Source organism: Moschus berezovskii, chromosome 6 (assembly GCF_049115385.1).
Source record: "Moschus berezovskii isolate FMDL1 chromosome 6, NW_MosBer_1.0, whole genome shotgun sequence".
Lineage (NCBI taxonomy): Eukaryota > Metazoa > Chordata > Mammalia > Artiodactyla > Moschidae > Moschus > Moschus berezovskii.
In genome coordinates, this window is record NC_142465.1 from 79631457 (window position 1) to 79641626 (window position 10170).

Consider the following 10170-nt stretch of genomic DNA (forward strand, 5'->3'; position numbering starts at 1 on the left):
TACAACCATCATGTTCCCCGTATGCCTCAAAGGATTGTTCTGAGGCTTAAATATCTTGTGACACAGTTTATAAATAGAAAAACATCACACCAATGTTAATTAGTGATAATGCAAGGCAGTCAGCACGTTGGAAAAAAGCCTGACCTTGACCCTGGCTCTACCTTTCATTCTCTGTGTGACCTTGGACAAGTGACTTCCCCTGTTGAAGGGTCAGTTTCCTTGCCTGCAATAGACCATCTATATGGGTCATCTTGGACATTGGTAAGATGGACTATGGAAAGTGCCTACTATAAGACTTGCACACAACATATCTTAATAAACAGCTCCTATTATTACTAGTAAGTTTTTCTTTCAGTTCAGTTCAGTTCAGTCGCTCAGTCATGTCCGACTCTCTGCGACCCCATGAATCACAGCACGCCAGGCCTCCCTGTCCATCACCAACTCCTGGAGTTCACTCAAACTCATGTCCACAGAGTTGGTGATGCCATCCAGCCATCTCATTCTCTGTCATCCCCCTTCTCCTCCCGCCCCCAACCTTGCCCAGCATCAGAGTCTTTTCCAGTGAGTCAACTCGTCATATGAGGTGGCCAAAGTATTGCAGTTTCAGCTTTAGCATCAGTCCTTCCAATGAACACCCAGGATTGATCTCCTTTAGAATGGACTGGTTGGATCTCCTTGCAGTCCAAGGGACTCTCAAGAGTCTTCTCCAACACAGTTCAAAAGCATCAATTCTTCGGCGATCAGCTTTCTTCACAGTCCAACTCTCACATCCATACATGACCACAGGAGAAACCATAGCCTTGACTAGATGTTGTTGGCAAAGTAATGTCTCTGCTTTTTAATATACTATCAAGGTTGGTCATAACTTTCCTTCCAAGGAGTAAGCGTCTTTTAATTTCCTGGCTGCAATCAGCATCTGCAGTGATTTTGGGTTCTTTAAATTTCCCTAATTCTGTTTCTGGAACTGAGAGAAATAGGGTGAAAATACAACTTGTTTCTCACAGTACATTATTCTGTATCTTTTGACTTGTATTATGGGAATGTATCATTTTTTAATAAATAAAATCTAAATTTAAAATGGAAATACGTTTCTTTTTGAAGCTTGAGGCAGTTGTAAAATAACTTAATGTAGCTTTTTAGAACTGTGTATTCTATAGTATTTTTTCATTTGGTGAAATTTTAACTGTTAATGTTTTTGGCATTGTGCTTTGTACCATTTATTAAATAAAAATTTTAAATAAAGAAGAAAAAAATTAAAAAAATAAAATGAAATACAATACATAATGTCTATAATATACAATAATAAAACATAATAAATTAAAATTTAAAACAAAATTTTAATCTCATGGTAGAGGCCTTGTCTGGCATAAGAAGATACCCAAATGCAAAGTATAATCTGGTACCTTCATTTGGTGAAATTTTAACTGTTAATGTTTTTGGCATTGTGCTTTGTACCATTTATTAAATAAAAATTTTAAATAAAGAAGAAAAAAATTAAAAAAATAAAATGGAAATACAATACATAATGTCTATAATATACAATAATAAAACATAATAAATTAAAATTTAAAACAAAATTTTAATCTCATGGTAGAGGCCTTGTCTGGCATAAGAAGATACCCAAATGCAAAGTATAATCTGGTACCCACACATGCCAGAATGTACCATGGAAAGGCAGAGTCATGTTTCTTTCTAAGATCACAGGGAAAATTGCCAAATCCAACAAGGGGTCACCTCTGAAGGGACTGACCATCCATTGGTGTAAACTTTCTCCAAGCCACTTGAAGTCATGTTCTATGGAAGGAAATGACCTCGATTTGGAAACCCTCAGGATGGATTTCCCTCTGCATCAGAGGTATTCAGGACTCTGGGTGACTCACTCCTCCTTGCTGGGCTTGCCCTCCAACCCCAATAGGGTTGAATACCTCATTTGGGAACAATAACTCTCCCCTGACCCTAAGGCCTTACATGGATATCAGCTAGCTCTGGGCCATCCACCCAATCCACAGCCAGACTTCTCCAATGTCCTAGGAGGCAGCTGGCCTTGGACAGCCTCCCTGTCCCTTTCTCCCCTGGGGCCCCAGTCTGAACTAATCACCACTGCTCTTCACCAGAGGCTCCCGTGCAGCTGAGAATGAAGGGCAGACAGAACATCACAAGCCAAGCCCACGCTTTCCCCTGTGTCTTCCACCACGTCTTTGGTCTGTGTGGCAGTGACCTGGCGGTTAAGGTTCTGCTTCACAGATGTTCAAGGCAGGCAGGAGAAAGACTGACGTTTAGGGCCTGGGCTTTAACTGCCTCATCCTGAATTTACATGTCACTTTCACACATGTCATTGGCCAGGGCTAGTCACAGGTCCCGCCCTTTCACCTGGGGAGTGACTGGAGTATTCGGGGAGCACGGCTGTGTCTGCTACATTCTTCCTACTCAGTCTTCTGGCCAATATTAATTGGCTCTGGACTCAGAGGACATTAGAATGAGAGAGACCTTGGGACTCATTTCATGCAGAAGCAAATCAGAATCCTCTGAGGTTGTTGTCCAAAATGCAGAGTCCTTGGTCCTACTCCAGACCTGCTGGATCAGAACAGTCTGGAGTCTGGGAACCCACACTGTTTTTCTTTTAAATTTATTTGTTTTTGGCTGCGCTGGGTGTTCGTTGCTATGCATGGGCTTTCCTCTAGTTGTGAAGAGCAGGGACTACTTTCTAGTTGCGGTGCACTGGCTTCTCATTGCAGTGACTTCTGTTGCAGAACACAGGCTCAGGAGTTGTGGCACGTGAGCTTAGTTGCCTGGAGGCATGTGGAATCTTCCCAGATCAGAGATCCAACCCATGTCTCCTCCATTGACAAGCGGATTCTTAACCACTAGAAGTGAACAAGTGAAGTCACTCAGTCGTGTCCGACTCTTTGCAACCCCGTGGACTGTAGCCTGCCAGGCTCCTCTGTCCATGGGATTCTCCAGGCAAGAATACTGGAGTGGGTTGCTATTAGACCACCAGGGAAGTCCAGAATCTACATTTTTAAAAGCTCACTGGGAGATTCCAGCAGTAATCAGGCTGGAAGTCCACTGATGGAGTTAAATCCCCTTTTATAGATGAGGAAACTGAGGCTGGGAAGGACGGTGACTTTCTCCAGGCCACACAGGAAGTAAACGATCAATCTTAGACCAGAATCTAGGCTTCCTGGCCGTTGCTTTTAGCACCTGTATTTGTAACCTGTGATCTCTGCCTGCCCTGACTTCTGATAACAGCACTTTAATTCTCTTTTGTGGAGACAGGGTTCACAGTTCAAGTTCCCAGGGTTCAAGTGGGGCTGTCCCACCCAAGCTTGGAATGGGTACATGACACAGAATTAACCAATCAGAATCCCAGGATATGTTCTGAGACAGTGTGAGATTAAGTTCAGAAAATGGGAGGCAGCCTCAGGATGTTTGCTAGAACTATTTAGGGAAAGAAACTCTCTTTCCACTGAGGTTGTTCCCTGGTCTGCTGTGAGCCTGGAGCAGCTGGCTGTCTTTGCTGTCATGAAGGGACAGCACTCGGAAATAAGCCCTGAACAGAGAAAAGCAGAGATAAGGGAAGGAGAAGAGACCGGATAGCATCCTCAGATGCCTGCATCCAGCTCTGCCTGGACTTTTTCCCTGAGCCAGGAAATTCCATTTCAGTTACTGGAGGTTGAGGTTCTGCCCTTGTAGATCCAAATAAATGACTTTACTGGATCACAGCACTATGTCCAGTTAGCAAGCATCTACTGAGGGACTTTGGGGAGCTTCGAGTGTGAAGTACTGAAGTGCCCCTCACAAACCAGGACACAGGACCAGCACACGAGGCAGCTGGGATGTCCAAGACAGTGAGCTGCCTAGACTGGCATCACAGACATCCAGGGTCTCATGTGATCTCCTCCCCAGGAGTTAAGCAAGGCAAGCATAATCATCTTGGAATGATGAGGAAACTGAGGCTCCGAGAGATGAAGTCCCTTGCCCAAGGTCACATCAGAAGTGGCAGAGCTGAGGCTTAACCCAGGTATTTCCACATTTAGCCCAAGTGCTTGGTGCTCCACTGGGCTTCACTCAGCCTGGAATTACTTGCCAGAATCATCTGAATGCCTGCCACGAGCAAGACACTGTTGTGAGTACTTTCCATGCTTTGCTTATTCAGTCTGTACAACAAGATACTGGTGAATATGATGATGGTGATGACATTGCACAGTTGAACAAATAAGGGGGCCTGGGAATTTAGCCAAGGTCATAGGGCTGGGCAGCATCAAGGTCTGATTACGGCCCAGGGAGTCTGGCTCCTGAGTCCTCTGTGGCTGGAAGTTCATTCACTCTCCTTGCTATACCACATCTAAGCAGATGGCTCCCTAGCCTCTTCTCACCTTGATGAGAGTGGCTGATTAGAAATCAACCTGGGGAGGTGGTTGGGGGGCAAGAGAGGATGGGTGAGAGCATCTTCTCTGATCACATTGACATTTCTGAAATGGCTCCGGCCAGAATCACTTCTGGGAGGCCTCGAGCAAGGTCCATGGGGATTCTGCTAAGAGGCGGGGGGTAAAGAGTTATCTCCAGACTCCTATATACACAAAATAATTGAAAGCAAGGTCTCAAAGAGACATTTGTAAACATGGACATCTATAGCAGCAGTATTCACTGAAGCCAAAATGTAGAAGCAACCCAGTGTCCATTAACAGATGAGTAGAAAAACAAAATCTGATATATGTGTGTTTGTGTGTGTGCTAAGTCACTTCAGTCGTGTCTGGCGGTTTGCCACCTCATGCACTGTAGACCACCAGGCTCTGCTGTCCATGGGATTCTCCAGGCAAGAATACGGCAGTGGATTGCCATGCCCTACTCCAGTGGATCTTCCCGATCCAGGGATGGAACCCACATCTCTTATGTCTCCTGCATTGGTGGGTGGGTTCTTTACCACTAATACCACCTGAGATGCCATATATAGGAAATTCTGAGACAACATGGATGAAACCATTGCTGCAAAATGGATGAAGACATTCTACTTTGTGACATAAGCCAGACACTAAAAGATAAAAACTGTATGATTATACCTATATGAGCTACCTGGAGCAGTCAGGTTCGCAGAGGCAAAAATTAAAATGCTGCTTGCCAAAGATTGAGGGGAAGGGCAAACGGGGAGCTATTGCTGAATGAGGGCAGGGTTTCAGTTTTGTGGAAGAAAGTTCTGGAGATGGATGGTGACACAATATAAATGTACTTGATGCCACAGAACTATACACTTTTTTTCTTTTTATTTTTTTAATATATTGTTTTCTTTTTTTGAGAAGTATACACTTTTTAAAAACATATTTATTTATTTATTTTTGGCTGGGCTGGGTCTTCATTGCTGCGTGTGGGCTTTCTCTAGTTGCGGTGAGTGGGGGCTACTCTTTACTGCACAATGGGCTTCTCATTGTTGTGGCTTCTATTATTGCGGAGCACGGGCTCTAGGGTGCACAGGCTTCCGTAGTTGCATTGTGTGGGCTCGGTAGTTGCGGCTCCCGGACTCCAGAGCACTGGTTTGTTAGTTGTGGTCCATGGGCTTAGTTGCCGGGCGGCATGTGGGATCTTCCCAGACCAGGGATTGAACCAGTGTCCCCTGCATTGCAAGGAGGACTCTTAACAACCGGACCACTAGGGAAGCCCAGATCTATACACTTGAAGATGGTTTAAATGGCAAATTTTATATTATATGCTTTTTACCACAATTAATAATTAATTAATTAAGGGGAAAAAAGAGTAGTCTCCAAAGACAGCCCACTCTCAAATCCCAGTTCTGCCACTCATGTGCTGTGTGACCTTGGGTAAGTTGCTTTCCCTCTCTGTGCCTCAGTGTCCTCACTATCAAATGAGGATCATGATAGCTAGCCCAACAGAATCATAGTGAGGTTTAAAGGGCTTCACACCAATAAAGTCCTCAGAGCTGTGCCTGGAACTCCGTAAGCACTCAATAAGGTTCAGTTCAGTCAGTTCAGTTCAGTCGCTCAGTCGTGTCCAACTCTCCGCGACCCCATGAATCACAGCACGCCAGGCCTCCCTGTCCATCACCAACTCCCGGAGTACACTCAAACTCATGTCCACAGAGTCGGTGATGCCATCCAGCCATCTCATTCTCCGTCGTCCCCTTCTCCTCCCGCCCCCAACCTTTCCTAGCATCAGAGTCTTTTCCAGTGAGTCAACTCGTCGCATGAGGTGGCCAAAGTATTGCAGTTTCAGCTTTAGCATCAGTCCCTCCAATGAACATCCAGGATTGATCTCCTTTAGAATGGACTGGTTGGATCTCCTTGCAGTATAAGGGACTCTCAAGAGTCTTCTCCAACACCACAGTTCAAAAGCATCGACTCTTCGGCGATCAGCCTTCTTCACAGTCCAACTCTCACATCCATACATGACCACGGGAAAAACCATTGCCTTGACTAGACGGACCTTGGTTGGCAAAGTAATGTCTCTGCTTTTTAATATACTATCAAGGTTGGTCATAACTTTCCTTCCAAGGAGCAAGCGTCTTTTAATTTCCTGGCTGCAATCAGCATCTGCAGTGATTTTGGAGCCCAAAAAAACAAAGTCTGACACTGTTTCCACTGTTTTTCCATCTATTTCCCATGGCTATTATTATTTTCATATAGTTACTTAGGATTGAGACTAAATGAGAGAAGAAAAGGGATGATTCTTTCTTCTTCACAATCCCTGTCTCTTTCCCCAGTTTCCAATGGGCTAAAGACACTAGACTGGGAAATCACTGGTGGTCCAGTGTTTAGGACTTTGTGCTTTCACTGCCAAAAGCCTGAGTTCCATCCCTGGTCAGGGAACTAAAATCCCACAAGCCTCAAGCAGTGACCAATTTAAAAAAAAAGAGAGAGACACTGGACTATGCTGTCAGCCACAGGGTGAACTAGTGGAAAAAATAAATATCATAGTCAGTCAGCAGAAGATTTCAACCCAGCCCCTCCATGTGCTGCTGTGCAACTTTGGGCCAGCTCATTGACCTCTCTGTGTCAGATTTTTCTCTTCTATGAAATGGGTAAACTACTGCCTATCTCACTGGTGAAGTGAGGATTAAGAGAAAGAATGGACTACCCCACACATGTCCATCCCGCCCTTCTTTCTGGATCCATGGTTGGGGTGAGAGGTGGGGGGTGCAGCTCTGTGTTTCCTCACTTCCCAGGCTGCTCCTGGTTTGTAAAGAACCAGAGAAATGTTGTCTCCAATGACTGGTACTTCAGTCCACATGACCAGGACGAGCATCAACAACAAAAGGCCACCCACCCTCCAAGGTCTGCAAAAGAGCCTTCTTCCTCCTTTTAGGGCTTCAAATGTGGGACAGGGAGATGCCCAGGATGATAAATAAAGAAAAAGCAAAAATAAAACCTCCAAAGTGTTTATTCTGGGATAAGAGTACATTGCTAAACACAAGCCGCAAAGACTTATGTACAAAAACCACAAGCCAGGGTGCTGAGCAACGTCCCAGGCTACAGTGCTGTGAGGAGGGGCTGGGCCAGAGCAGCTGGGCTGGGCCCAGGAGGCAGGACCAGGCCCTGCCTGCGGCAGCCCTCCAAGGCACCCTGGCACCCTGATGTCTGGGAGCTCAGGATTTCTCACACTCCAGCCCACACAGCCTGGCACCCTGCATGGAAACTCGTGGTGTCCCCTTGCCGCTGTTCCTGCCTCGGCCCCTCTCCTCTGTAGGGCCCCCTCTGCCCACCCCACCCACCTTAGTCCCACTAACTCCAACTCATCCTCTGTGTTTAGACACCATCTCCGTGTTTAGACGCCATCTCTGTTGGCGAATCGTGATTGACCCCACCGCCACCACCATGCAGACTCCATAACCCCAGTGTTCATTTCTATCACAGCTATTCTATGATGTGCTGCAATTTTTGTGTACTTGCTTTTCTACTAAGCTGCAAAAATAAAGCTTTTCTACTAAGCTGCAAGCTCTTAAGGGTCGGACTAGTATAATGGTCAGGGACATGGATTTGAACCCAAATTGCTATGGCCTGATTTGAAGCTTTCCAGTCCTGTGACCGTGGATGTTCGACTCATTATCCTTTGCCTCAATATTTCCCTCTCTAAGCTGGAGATGATAATGACAGTGCCCGCCTTATGGAGGTTCTGCTGATCGCTGAGTATGTCTGTTCCAGTTTTGCATTCCAAAACTGGAGGAATAACAACAGGATCGGTTTCTGGGACCCATTTATCCAAGCATGGAACAAACCTGAACAAACCTCCATTGATCACCGGACTCCCATAAGCCTTCACCCTAGCGGTGGACCATTGTGACATTTTGGGTCTCCTGGAATTAGGGTCAATTCAGAGCCAAAAAAGTCTGATTATTTCCCTCTCCTTAACACACTGTCACCTTGGTCAATGTCTGGAAGTCCCTTTGGGGGAAGGTTGGGAGAAAGATAAAGAGGGTAACTCTTTGATAGTGTAGCGGGGTCCCTCTTCAAGGTAAAGTGGTACCCTCTTCGTCCAGCTGTTTGGGTCTGTAAACTGGTTCAAGTCCGGGAGTTGGTCAAGGGTGACAATGGTTTTGGTGACTCACGTTAGGCTCTGTTCACTGAGCTGGAATTCTGCCACTTAAATAGATCAAATAACGTTTAGTAGACCGCCCATCCATTATTTCTAGGGATGCGGTGATCAACTAGGCAAGGTCACAAATCTCTGCGAGTTTAATTGCATTTGAATGGATTGATGTAAGTAAAGCACTAGGATAGTGCCTGCCATGCTGCATGCAAAAGAGAAGCCCTGCTTATCATTGCCAGTCGTCTTTATACGCCCTGTACCTGGCAGCAAGCAGACACCTGGTAAATGACTATAGAATGGGGTCGGGAGTGAACGGGTCCATGGTCCAGGTACAGCTGGAGTCTCCACTCAAGACATAAGCAGACTTCACCTGTGATTCAGGTAAGACTGGAGGTTCTGGGACATCCAACATGATCCCACCTGCACGGGGCCCAGAGGAGTTCTGGGAAAGAACTCACTAGAAGGTAAAAGAGAGTCCAAGGGCTGCCCTGGACGTCCAGTGGTTACGACTTTGCCTTCCAGTGCAGGGGATGCAGGTTCGATCCCTGGTCAGGGAAGTAAAATCCCACAGGCCTCGGGCCAAAAACCCAAAAACAAAACAGAAGCAGTATTGGAATAAATTCAATAAAGACTTTAAAAATGCTTCATATGTTTTTTTAAAAATCTTTAGAAAAAAAAAAAGAGTCCAAACATGGAAGGTTGGTTTGAGGGCATCAGGCCAAGGTCAGAAGGGAGAATTAGGAACACAGAGCAGCCTGGGGTGTGACCCTCAGATGATCTCTACTAGACTTAGCTATTTGTTTTTATTTAGCTTCTAAGGACCACCAGCTACATGGTGTTGACATACTTTCAGGGTGTAGCAATTCATCTCTGGTAGTTTATTTAAGATTCCTTTCTTATTCATTTTATATTCTCTTTCTTCCCTGATTTCCCCTCCCATTCACCTTCCCCAAATATATATCAGCCTTGTAAATCTCCTTGTAAGGATTTCTTCCTTGCATTTTAATTTGCAGAAATGACATTTTGCTCTCTTTACTACTTCATGGTCTACCTCTCAGCATGGTTGTATGTACACTATATGCTGTTTCTTGCTGCTGCTCCAACATCCCCAGCCTGGATCTGCTACATTTTGCTACTAATTAAGGCTGCAATGAACATCCCTACCCACCTTCTCTTAGGGACTTTTAGGAGAGCTTCTCCAAGATGATTACCCAGAAATAAGATGTCTGAGTGACAAGGTGTGCATGGATTTAATTTTGCCAAATATTCCCTGGTATTTCCAGAATGGCTGCGCAAATCTACATGTCCACAGTGGTACTTCAGTTCAGTTCAATTGCTCAGTCTTCTGTGACTCTTTGCGACCCCATGAATCGCAGCACGCCAGGTCTCCCTGTCCATCACCAACTCCCGGAGTTTACCCAAACTCATGTCCATCGAGTCAGTGATGCCATCCAGCCATCTCATCCTCTGTCGTCCCCTTCTCCTCCTGCCCTCAATCTTTCCCAGCATCAGGGTCTTTTCCAATGAGTCAGCTCTTCGCATGAGGTGGCCAAAGTATTGCAGTTTCAGCTTTAGCATCAGTCCTTCCAATGAACACCCAGGATTGATCTCCTTTAGAATGGACTGGTTGGATCT